Genomic DNA, 11,475 nt, shown 5'->3' on the forward strand with positions numbered 1-11,475 from the left:
CGAAGGAATATGCCTAATATAAAACCATCTCTCAAACTTAACCAATATACTAACATATGAATAAGGAGATAACCAATGCTAAACCATCTCTCAAATGAACCCTCTAGAACTAACTTATGTACCATAGCTCAAGATCCATATACATGAAAGACCAGCATAATATAATGCACTTGAGATAAACAATGGGCTATAACTCTCAAGTAGTAAACTATTGAGTAGACCAAGAGTGGGGGATGAGAACACTCATTAAGATATCCAAGTCTCCAACCAAGAATTGATTAAGAACAATCTCCTCTCAAATCCATACCAGATGAATGCCCCTTGGACTCTCCTGATAAAACCATCAACTTTCTGAACAAATACTTCTCTAATCCAAGAGAAATCAACATTGCCACTATGTCTAAGTATCCATAAGCACCTATAACTAATCAATCCATGCAAAATCCAAATACAAAATAGCAATATATCATGAAGTGTCCAGTAAATAATCAATGTACTCAATACCAAGAAACTAAACCAAGATCAATGTCAAAGTTTCAACCATGGCCTCAAAAACATAAACATGACAACATCATCTAACCACCTCAACAAAAGAGATAACATGCTCCATATGAACATACTATATAATATGTCACAACTCTAAATGCCTATCAAGAGTATACCATGACATAAAAAATAAAACCATCCTAACACCAAGTATAACGTGTCAAATGAAAGCATAAACCACACCTTTACCAAGAACCCTATGAGTCCTAAAGATTCAACTGCCTCTACACACCATGAAGAAAGCCATCTCCACATACCATGAAGAACCATCTCCACACACCATGAAGATAACCAAGAACCTCGTGACTCCTCAACATCTAACCATCTTCACACACCACGAAGATAACCAAGTGCACCATGCAAATGTTAAAGATGCTTCTGCAACAATAGGATCTAAGACAAACCTCCAACATCTGCAAACACTCCATAAATATATTAATGCCGAAAAAATCCCACTCAACCATCACACCAAGTTATCATAAAACTTATCTCCTACATAAAGATTCTCCATGTTTACACTCACACAACCAAAGTGCCAGTACCAAGTGAAATGAAGATCTCTGAACCAAGAAGATATAAACCAAATTAGGAACTAATCCTTCACTATCACCTCATCACTATCACAAGCTCCCACTAAACTATGTATCCAAGCTATCCATGGCATCATGATGAAAAATCCATCCTCTAACCATGAGCATCAACCATGGCATCAGACTATCAGAGAACTCAAAGTGCACATCATGAGCTCCTCAAAAGAAACCAAATCAAGAATCCAAAGTAATGAACATTAAGGATGTACCTATATATCCAATCATGTCATGCCAAAATTCATGGTACCATGATCACATCCATGAATCAAAAATATGACTCTCAATATGTCCAACCTATCAACATAAAGTAGTTGACCACAATCCTCCACCATGAATAACCTAGTAACAACATCTCATCTCTTTTACATGAAGAAAAAATCAGCAAATCATGTGACTTAGGGCATAGAAAACTCAAATCCAAGCCACCAATTTGAATATGCATCAACAATGAAAGATCAATGGGCAAAGACAACCTATAACAAAGCTATAAATGCAACCAATAAGTATGGACCACTTAAAACAGTGCACAACTTGTAGACCCAATAAGTCATCATACATATCAAAACCAAACACTAATACCTATATCATCATGAGACAAATTTGAAATATGAACTAAGTATACAATCACATCAAATCTTAAATCTCCAAACATACAATGTCATAAAATCACAATGCTACCATAGTCAATATATACCATAGATTATTTAGATTAATATATCACCAAATAAATCATGTTAAACCTACACCAAATCTAAACCAATGTGTAGAGCTCTCCAAGAGCTATCCATTAACTACTTGAAGTCCAAAATTTGACTCCATATGCCTAAGTTATGCCCTAGTATATGCTCAAAATAAACGACATCTAACTTTTGGGCTCTTCAAACCTAAAAAAATGTCAAAATCATAGAACCAAACCTATACCAAGTTGTATTTCTTTGAATTAGCTTTCCAATGCCTAGAAGAAGTTTGAAACCCAATATCCTAAGAAAAAGTTATAGTCATTTTACTAAGATAGTATTTCTACCATTTTCACTATGATTTTTTCTTTTGTGTGATGAAAATTCCAATGGGATTAAATTTGATGGCCATCACAAGCTAAAACTAAAAAACTCTTTTATTTTCTCTGAACATGGCCAAACTAGGGCATATTATATATCAAAATTTATAGAAACATCAACCTGGATCCAATGGTGAGGTCTATTTTTTTTTAGGAGATCATTTCTGCAAGTTTTCCCTAAAATCCTCTTTTAAATGAAACATCCAAAAAATCTTTTTGTCCTAAAATTTTATGTTCCCAAAATCTACCAACATCCCATAATATTAGCAAAACCAAAACCCTCAAATCTACAATAAACAACTCATATATCTTGCCCTTTCTTTAATTCTCTCATGCATACCCATGGATTCAATCTAGGGTTACAATAATAAAACCATAGCTCTGATACCGCCTGTAAGGAAATTTGCAATAAAAAATATACAACCAATTTCACATAACCCATAATAAATCTAAAATAAACATGCAATTAAAATCCACATGCAAGAGAATGGACAACATACCCACAAAAATTGTGACACAAGATATACCCTTTGAAACCCTCATTAAGGGAAAAATCCAACCTCCAAAAGCGTCCATCACCATGTACTATTCAATAAAAAAACCATTGTAATACAACCATGGAAGCCTTCAAATCCATAGCCACAACCAAGCAATCTATGTGAACAAGCATGAATCCACACATCCCATGCCATGCTTCCAACCTTCACAAATGCTCCCTTGGCTAACATGTCAAGCCTTGTCTTGCTTGACTCTTTCCCTTTTTTCCTTCTTTTTTTTTTTTTGTCTTATCTCTACAAATACCTTTTTGGCTACTTATATAGTAACAAGTCCCACAAAACCACCAAGTGGTATTACATAAACCATGTGCTAAAACCATGTGCTGTCTAACCCATTGACCCCACATTTAATATTGGAAATTTGATTTTTTTCCCCAATATTAAATAATTATATGAAATATTATCATAATGTTACAATGCAACTCATCAAGCATATCCCATGGGAATCTTTACATGTTGTACGTCCATCTAGGTACAACATTACATAATACAATATAGCAATATTATGCAATGTGTGCAACACCCATTATTTGAACAAAAAGTAGAACAAGGAAATTGCACAAGTATTATACTTTAGTAGAAAAGAGTTTATAGAAATAAAGTGTTAAAAGAATTTAAAATGTATATAACTAGTAGTATTTAAAATATTATAAGTGAAGAATTTGACTATAAATGTTTAACACTTTTTTCTAGAAGTCAGATAATCATTAGTGTATAATACTTAAATCAACTAAGTATTAGATACAACAGAAACATCATGAATTGTAAGAAAAATTTCTACTTGTAATCTTAGAAATTTTTAGTTGTTTATAAGGGTATAACAAAGCATTAAATCCTAAGAACATGCATAATTGGTGCAGGAGCATTAAGGTCACAAGTAGGAGTTATGAAGAGAAGTAGGATCACTAATGGATCCTTAGATGGAATTGAAGACAAATGGTTTTCTAAGGTCATTAAAATTATAATTAGAATGTTTATGGACAATAATACTATTTTGATCATCAATTGATCTTATTGTATTCACAATCCTAAATGTAAGCCTAATGGTAATGCTAAGGTACCTAGGGGTCACTAGGAAGGGATTACAGTTTGCTCCTAGGTTAGGGGATTGGGAAATGATCAATAATGGTTTTAAATAATGTAATAAGGCTATTAAAGCCTCTAAATGGTGTTACTAAGAGTGTAATAAGTTTTCAAATGCATATATTGGCCATATGACCATAAAAAGGCTTAATTAGAGTTAGTAGAGGTTAGTAGTAAGGGTTTATGTGTTAGTTTGGTTTTAAAGGTTGTCTTTAAACTTTTTAGAAGTTTTTTTAGATGGATTGGAATGGTGTTTTGTCAAGCTGAAAATTTTTCTCATCAACTTGACAACAAATTACTTGTTTTAGTTGGTAACAGTCAATTTAGACTAGTACAAAGACAATTAGGAACTAGTTAGTCATCCTTTAGAAGAGTTAGGATATGTTTCATAGAAATCCATGTGAGTGGAGAACGGATATCAATATTGATATTTAATGGCATGAATTTGAAATAGTTTTGAATAATAAAAGTTTAATTCTCTACAAATTTGGAAGCCACTGCCTGTAGGTATAGTCCAGACAACAATGAATAGTTTGAGTGTGATCATTGATTTGGGTGGGTGTAGAAAAATTTATTAGTTTAATATTGTAATTGTTCATGTTTATATTACTTTTTTTAGTTGTTGATAGCATAAATAATTAGACAAGTATAGAACCAATGACTGATTCAGGCTTTTAGAGTCCTGTGTGCTAGATCAGCTAACAAAACTCTCCATTGTTGAAAAATGCATGGACTATTTGAGGCGAGGGAAAGGGAAAACAATGCTTGAGTTACAATTAGAAAGGTCAACAAGGAAAAACATAAGAAATCTATCAAATTTTCCTTGCATTGCTAAAGACAACAATGATGGTGACTCTAGTTGCATACAATCATGGGTTGTGCCACTATTTGTAGAGTTGGATCATATTAATATAGAATTAGGGATTTTTTTTGTTTTTTCTATTGAGGAAGGTAGAGCCTTCTTAAGAATAATTTCTCAGAATGAATGATTTGAACCTTTAATAATTTGAATTGTGAAAAACCCAAACTCTACCCATGAAATTTGGGTTGTTTGGCAAGCTAAAAGTAAATTTTATAGAATTCTACTAAGGTGAAAGAATTGCATAAAATGCTATATTAGTTCAAGTATGCAACAACTATAATCATAACCACTCTATGAAAACCATAGACAGTAACAATGAGTATAGGAAAGACTAATATTGAAAGTCATAGCCTACAAGATAGCGTTAATAATTTTCTTGAATTCCTTAGACTACAATAAGGAATAGACAAAGGTATAAGGTCAAGGTAGACAATATATATTTTACAAGAATTATGCCTATGAGAACTAAAAAATATAATTAGCAACACAAAATCTTGGAAGAATATTTCTTACACTACACCATTATTGTCCATCCATGTGATGTATAGATCCAATACTATCTCTGCAATACCTTCCTAGTGAATACATACTTCAAATGGATACTATTAATTTATATATTCAATATTTAGAAATATATATCAAAACTTGTTATATGCTCACCAGTAATTAAAGATCAACATCTTTTGAACTCCTAGAAGAATTTGTAGATCCATAGCCTCAAATCCCTAGCTACTAATTCCTCTAAAATAAGTGGAAAAATCCCAAATGTGATTTAAAAAATAATTAAATAAGTGTAAAAGAGAGAATTTAAAATTCAATATTGATATTCATAAATTTTTATTATATTGTATTCATAAATTTTTATTGATATTCAATAGATGATTCAATAACTTACATTGATGTATTGTATTCATAGATGCCTAGGGCCAAGCATACCTACCAGCAAAAATGGTGAGCATTAAAGAAAGTTGGTATACATATGAATTAAAGTATAGAAATTTAGTTTTAAAAAAATTTCTAAAAGGTATTTGATCAAGTTTGATTGTTTTTTTGTTTCTTGATAGGGGAGAAGTAACATGATCTACATAAGAAACATGACTAAGCATTGCAACTTTCTTTACAAGTCTTGCAAGAACGTTGTTTGTGAATCCAACAAATTGTGTCATGGCTTGCTGCATTATTCAGATACAAAATTTAGTTAGTTATATGATAATCATTTAAGATGTGGAATAATGGGAATGTACCAAAGAACTTTATGAGCCACCTTTTTTGTTATTTGATCTGACCAATTTCTACTAATATAACAATTAGGGCATTTTGTTGCAAATTCATATTTTTTATGATATAGAATGTGTTATTGCGACATGCATGTATTTCTTGATACTTCATTTCAATTTGATTCATAATGGTAGATAATTCTTGATACAAACAAGGAATAATGTTTGATGGTGGTAACAAAAACTCACCTACCAATACCATCTTACTCAATCATGTCCTCTAGCACATTATCATCTTCTTCCATGGGAGTGTTATTCTTAGATTGGATATTCACACCTCCATGTTCCTCCAATTGAAAATCCACATTCACAACTCAACATAAATCATGCCCCCCTTCAATGTGACCATGTTACCTAGAATGACTCTGTCTTGTTGTGATTATAATTCTTTGATTCTTTAAGCCCTTACACTTTTTGCAAGGACAATTACATTTATCAGCTTTTCTTTGGAACTAAGACCACAATATAGAAATTGTCACATTATTTTGTTTTGGGTTCATATTTCCAGTTGTGATCTTTCTTCACAAGAAAATATATGTACAAAATTATTGGACATGTTGTACTTAATTCTTATATCTGCACATATGGTTTTGAAACAAAAATTTGGTGTAATTAAAGTGTATATTTGTAAAACTTTTTGACATGTTTTACTTAATGTTTATATCTATGTACATATGTTTTGTAGAGTTCCTACATGATTTATCATGTTTTGGTAGGCATTTGAAGTCATTTGTTTCAAAATATTGAAAAGTTGTAAAATTTGTTAGAAAGTTGTCATGCAACTTTTCTTGCAAATTTGGAAGGTCAATAGCCATAGTTGTACTTTTATCGAACAAGTAGAGGTGAATATGTAAGGTCAAGAGGCTTGGCCTATAAATTGAATGTTCTTCAAACTAGGAAGGTTGTTGGTATTGTGATGTATGGAGTTTGAATCAACAAAGTAATTTCTGGTGGGAAGATAAGTGCAAACAATAAGTACTATTTTGAAAAGTTATCAAAGGAATGAAGTTGCAGAAGAGGTTCATGATGACAATAATATGGTGAAAGGTCAATGCAAGACCATAGACAATATGGCATTGGAGTCTCTTAATGTAGAGGCAATGATTTATCTATGGACAATAAACACAATTGAAGTGTAGAAAAATGAAATGAAAATAGTAAGGTTAAAGTTGTTTAATTGGATGAAGCCATTATTTTTGGCAATTGGTATCTTGAATAGTCAAAGTATGGTATTTATGTCAGCAAGGCAAGGTAAACCTTGTGTAAAGATCAAAAATATTGGTTCATATGGAGCCAATGTATCTCTGATAAAAGAGCAACTAGACATTGGCACAATTTGGATTATTCTTATAATCCAAGATAGGGTTGAAGAAAAGAAGATCGCAACTTGATCTCCAAGACAAATTAAAAAAATACTCATGATGTATATACCATCCTTGTCCAACAAAAACCCCTCTACAAAAATTACAAATATGCTCACCTCAATAATTGAAAATCCAGTAATTCTTAATATTTACAAACGATAATAGAAAACAATGTTGATGGTGGGTGTATGTAGTGAATGAATCTTTTCATTTTGATTATCTATTTTTTCAGAGTTTCAAAATAAATTATACAAAATACAATCAATTATGACATTTAAAAATATACATAATCAAATTTAATGATACCTTGTTGAATGTAATTTAAAACATTGAAATTGAAGTTGTTATTAGTATTTACATTAAATTAATAAGTTTTCTTCCATCCATAAAAAAATGACTAATTAGTTTTTATTGTGATTATCTCTGATGTTTAGACCTTTCAAAATATATTGTTTTTATTATCTATATTATTTTGATAATAAAAATGTCTAGAAAAATACATATACCTTAATTAATCAACATCTAGAAAAATATACACCATCCAATCTAATGTTACATCAGAAAATGTAAATTCAAAATATTGACAAAAATATAAATAGATTTAAGGCTGAACCTAAATAATAAACTCATCTTTTAACTTATATGAATGAAATTCACTAATTTTTTCATAGAATCTCATTTATTAAACAATTTTGTGTAAGCTTTACTTTACATGAACCAACTATTTGAACCAAAATAAAATCCAATTGATTTGAAACACCTAAATATTAGACAAAATGAAAACGAAAACCAAATTTTCAAAAAAGTGAGAAGAGGTTACTTAACTCATCTAGAAATTTTGAAAACTATAATAGAAAGATACACCAATATTAACAAAAACTGCAATTTGAATTGAAAAAAATCATAAATCATTCATATGAACGTAATAACTAATCAACTATTAATGCTACAAATGAAGATTATTGAGAAGAATAGTGAATTAACATTCCAAGACTCACCTTTCTTTACTGTTTTAGGTTGTCATCTACTAGGTTGGCACCATACCCCTACTATTTATAATGGAGTTGGCCGAGAGTCTATAAGACACTTGTTGTTGCATGAAGAATAAAAGGTATCAACATTCAAGAAACATGATAGAGGCTTGTGTATAAGTCGCATGGTGTTTGGAGGGTGTAGTCATGGGATGCTAAAGAATCCATTGGTGCATTAAAACATAGATCAAAGATAAATGAAAATAGCCCTATTGCCACTTTGAAGTGGGTTTTTTTAAACTTGGAGTATTTATCTCACACAATAAAATTTGGGAAATTATTATTAAAACCAATATTATTTTTTGTTTTAAGAAAGCTCTGCCTAGGGGGTAGTACCCTTTATATTACCAAAATAGAACTTACAAATGATATTGGAGATATCTCTCTAGATACAAATAACTGATCCAAAATGAGCCAGGCTACTCAACTTTAATGATAAAAATAGCTAATTCCTTTACAGATAGATATCAGCCTAACAAAAACTTCTTGTAGGAAGAGATTAACATTATCTTAATAGAAGGCGTCAAACTTACTCATGTATCATTATCCTTTACTATGCATGACTTTAACAATTCCTAGGCATTCTTCATAATCTTATTCTTCCCTTCAACCTCAAAACAAAAAATATCCCAGCAAATCACCATTATAGATATTAGTGTCTATCATATCTATAGCATTGAACACCTCAAAATATAACTCCTCAACAAACATTATGTGAATCATACCATAAGCTAGCATCTAGTGCCCCTAGACTTGGATGATGGGATAAAAAATATCAAATACAAGCTTTTCATCATGAACATGTCCTCCTACCCAATATTTTACCCCTAATAAAGTGATCATAGTCTCCTTCTCTTGAACATTGGTGAGTTTGAAAATCCTACTTATTTGCTCATCCAATGTCTTCTTCAATGACTCCACTTGAGTGCATCTGCAATTTATGCCCAAGAATATTTCCATAATGCCACTACGAAGTTGTGTCCAATGTATGAAGACTCTACTCCTTATATTAAACTCAAAACCTACCTTGGATCTACTAGAATCCTCTCCACAAATTTGAAGGATAGTAGCAAAGATATTGGGGACCAAAAACCTTGTACAACAACTACCACATCCCTCCTATCATGCTAGCTAAGCGTGACTGAACTAGCCAATTCTAGATCTCGAGAGTGTTGCAATGTTTGTCATAATGACATTGTGTAGATCCATTGGGAGAAGATCATCCCAACCAAGCATAATATTGTTAAATTGTTTGTCCTAAACTAAAATTAAAGTAGTGAATATATCATTACCTCTATTCCATGAGAATTTATTAAAGGAAATTCTAGTGTCATTCTTTAATATATGAAAAGGTCCAATTTCCTTTGAAGCTCCTTAAGCCACTGATGAGAATCCACGGCCGATGGGAGAGGAAGGAAGGCCCAGCTTGTCATTCTTATTTCAATGACTTAGATTGTTGGGTGATAGAAATGGTTTCCTTCGATGAATGCCACACACTAGATGCTCCAATACTGTGTGGAGATGAGATTTATTTTTGTTATTTGAACCCAAGTTGGTTGAAATATTGACCGACTTGGGAAACCCTAAGCTGGTCAAAATTTTGATTAACTCAAGCATAAAAACAAAAATGAAAGGTATTGAACAACTCTCTACCCAATTTGGTAAAAAATTTAGGTCAAAATTTGACTTATAATGTACTAGTGCATTCCTCTAGTTGCCTCTACAAAGTTCTTATCTTCGGTGACAGGATTTCTCTAAGACTAGAAAATATCTTTGCTACCTTCTCCTTGTCACATTCCAAGCTTCTAATTACAATATGGATTTTCTCCGCTTCTATTCCACAATCTTCAATGTTGGTCTCTAGGAGTAGTAATTTTGTAGTGAATGTTTCAAGATCACTCAACTTACGCTTAATTTGACTCTCAAAGTCTATTAGACATTTGTATGATAGGGCACACTATCCATACAACCTCTTTCCTTCATCAAAGTTTTTTCTTAGTTCCTTGATGCTTCCATCAAGTGCTTTAAAGTCATTTCTCACATTAGTGCATGTTGTATCAAATAGTGATGCATCATGCCTGTGCTTGTGTTGAAGCTACCTCTGCTAAAGTGGTGAATTCCTCATCAAAGATCTTCAAAAACTCTTTGGGCTTTGATGAAGTCTAGGTTAGCTACAATTATAGTAACTATCTCATGCATTCTATCCAAAACTTTAGTTAACATCTTCTCCAAAGACTTTCCTAATTTATTCTTATCAAACAACTTGCTCATTGAGATCATCAATCCTTTTTTGATCATTTGATGGCACTAATAATATTTATGTTATTACTAGAGTTACAATTGGAATAAGTGTAACTTCTTTTAGTTCTATTCACTTCTTCTCTTCCTCGTCTTTCTTCTTCTCTTCTTCGAATCTCTTAGTTTCTTTCAATGCATCTTCTTCAACTTTCTTCTTCTTTTCTTCATCTTCTTTCTTTCTCTTCTCTTCTTCTTCTTTCTTTTCCTTCTCCTCTAACATCTTTGTATTTTCTTCCCATAACCTCTTTACCTCTTGTATCCTTTTTTTTTCTTTCTTCTTCTCTTCTTCTCTCTTTTTTTCCTCGGCTTGTTTCTTCTTCTCCTCTTCTTCATCATCATTTGAGCTAGTGTATGTTGTAATATTACTAATATTGCTAATAGTTTTTTCTCCATAACCTATAAAAGGGTTCTCCTTTGCATCTACACTTATGTGTGTATAGTCCACTTTCATGGATTTAGTAACCATAACAATTTATGGTGCTGATGTCATCAGATTTGTCTCTTCTACTTCTTCCTCATCACTTGAAGGTGTTTTGGTTTGCACATATACTAAGCTCTTAGATTTGGATTTAACACTCATCTTTGGCATTATGGTCACGAATTTAACAATTGCCTCCTCTATTGCTATCCTAACATCCTCATAGTTGCCTCCCATTAGAAGAATTTCTCTTCATTTTTTCCTTAGCAAGGGCTCAATACCCTTCAAAATTCTATCAGTGTCCTTTTTAGAGTTGACATCACATAGTTTATTTATCATTATTAGTAGCCTATTATATAGGTCTTCAGGTATCTTATTTTAAATATTTTCAG

Source organism: Cupressus sempervirens, chromosome 1 (genome assembly GCF_028749045.1).
Source record: "Cupressus sempervirens isolate cs-2001-9-10 chromosome 1, ASM2874904v1, whole genome shotgun sequence".
NCBI classification, from domain to species: Eukaryota; Viridiplantae; Streptophyta; class Pinopsida; order Cupressales; family Cupressaceae; genus Cupressus; species Cupressus sempervirens.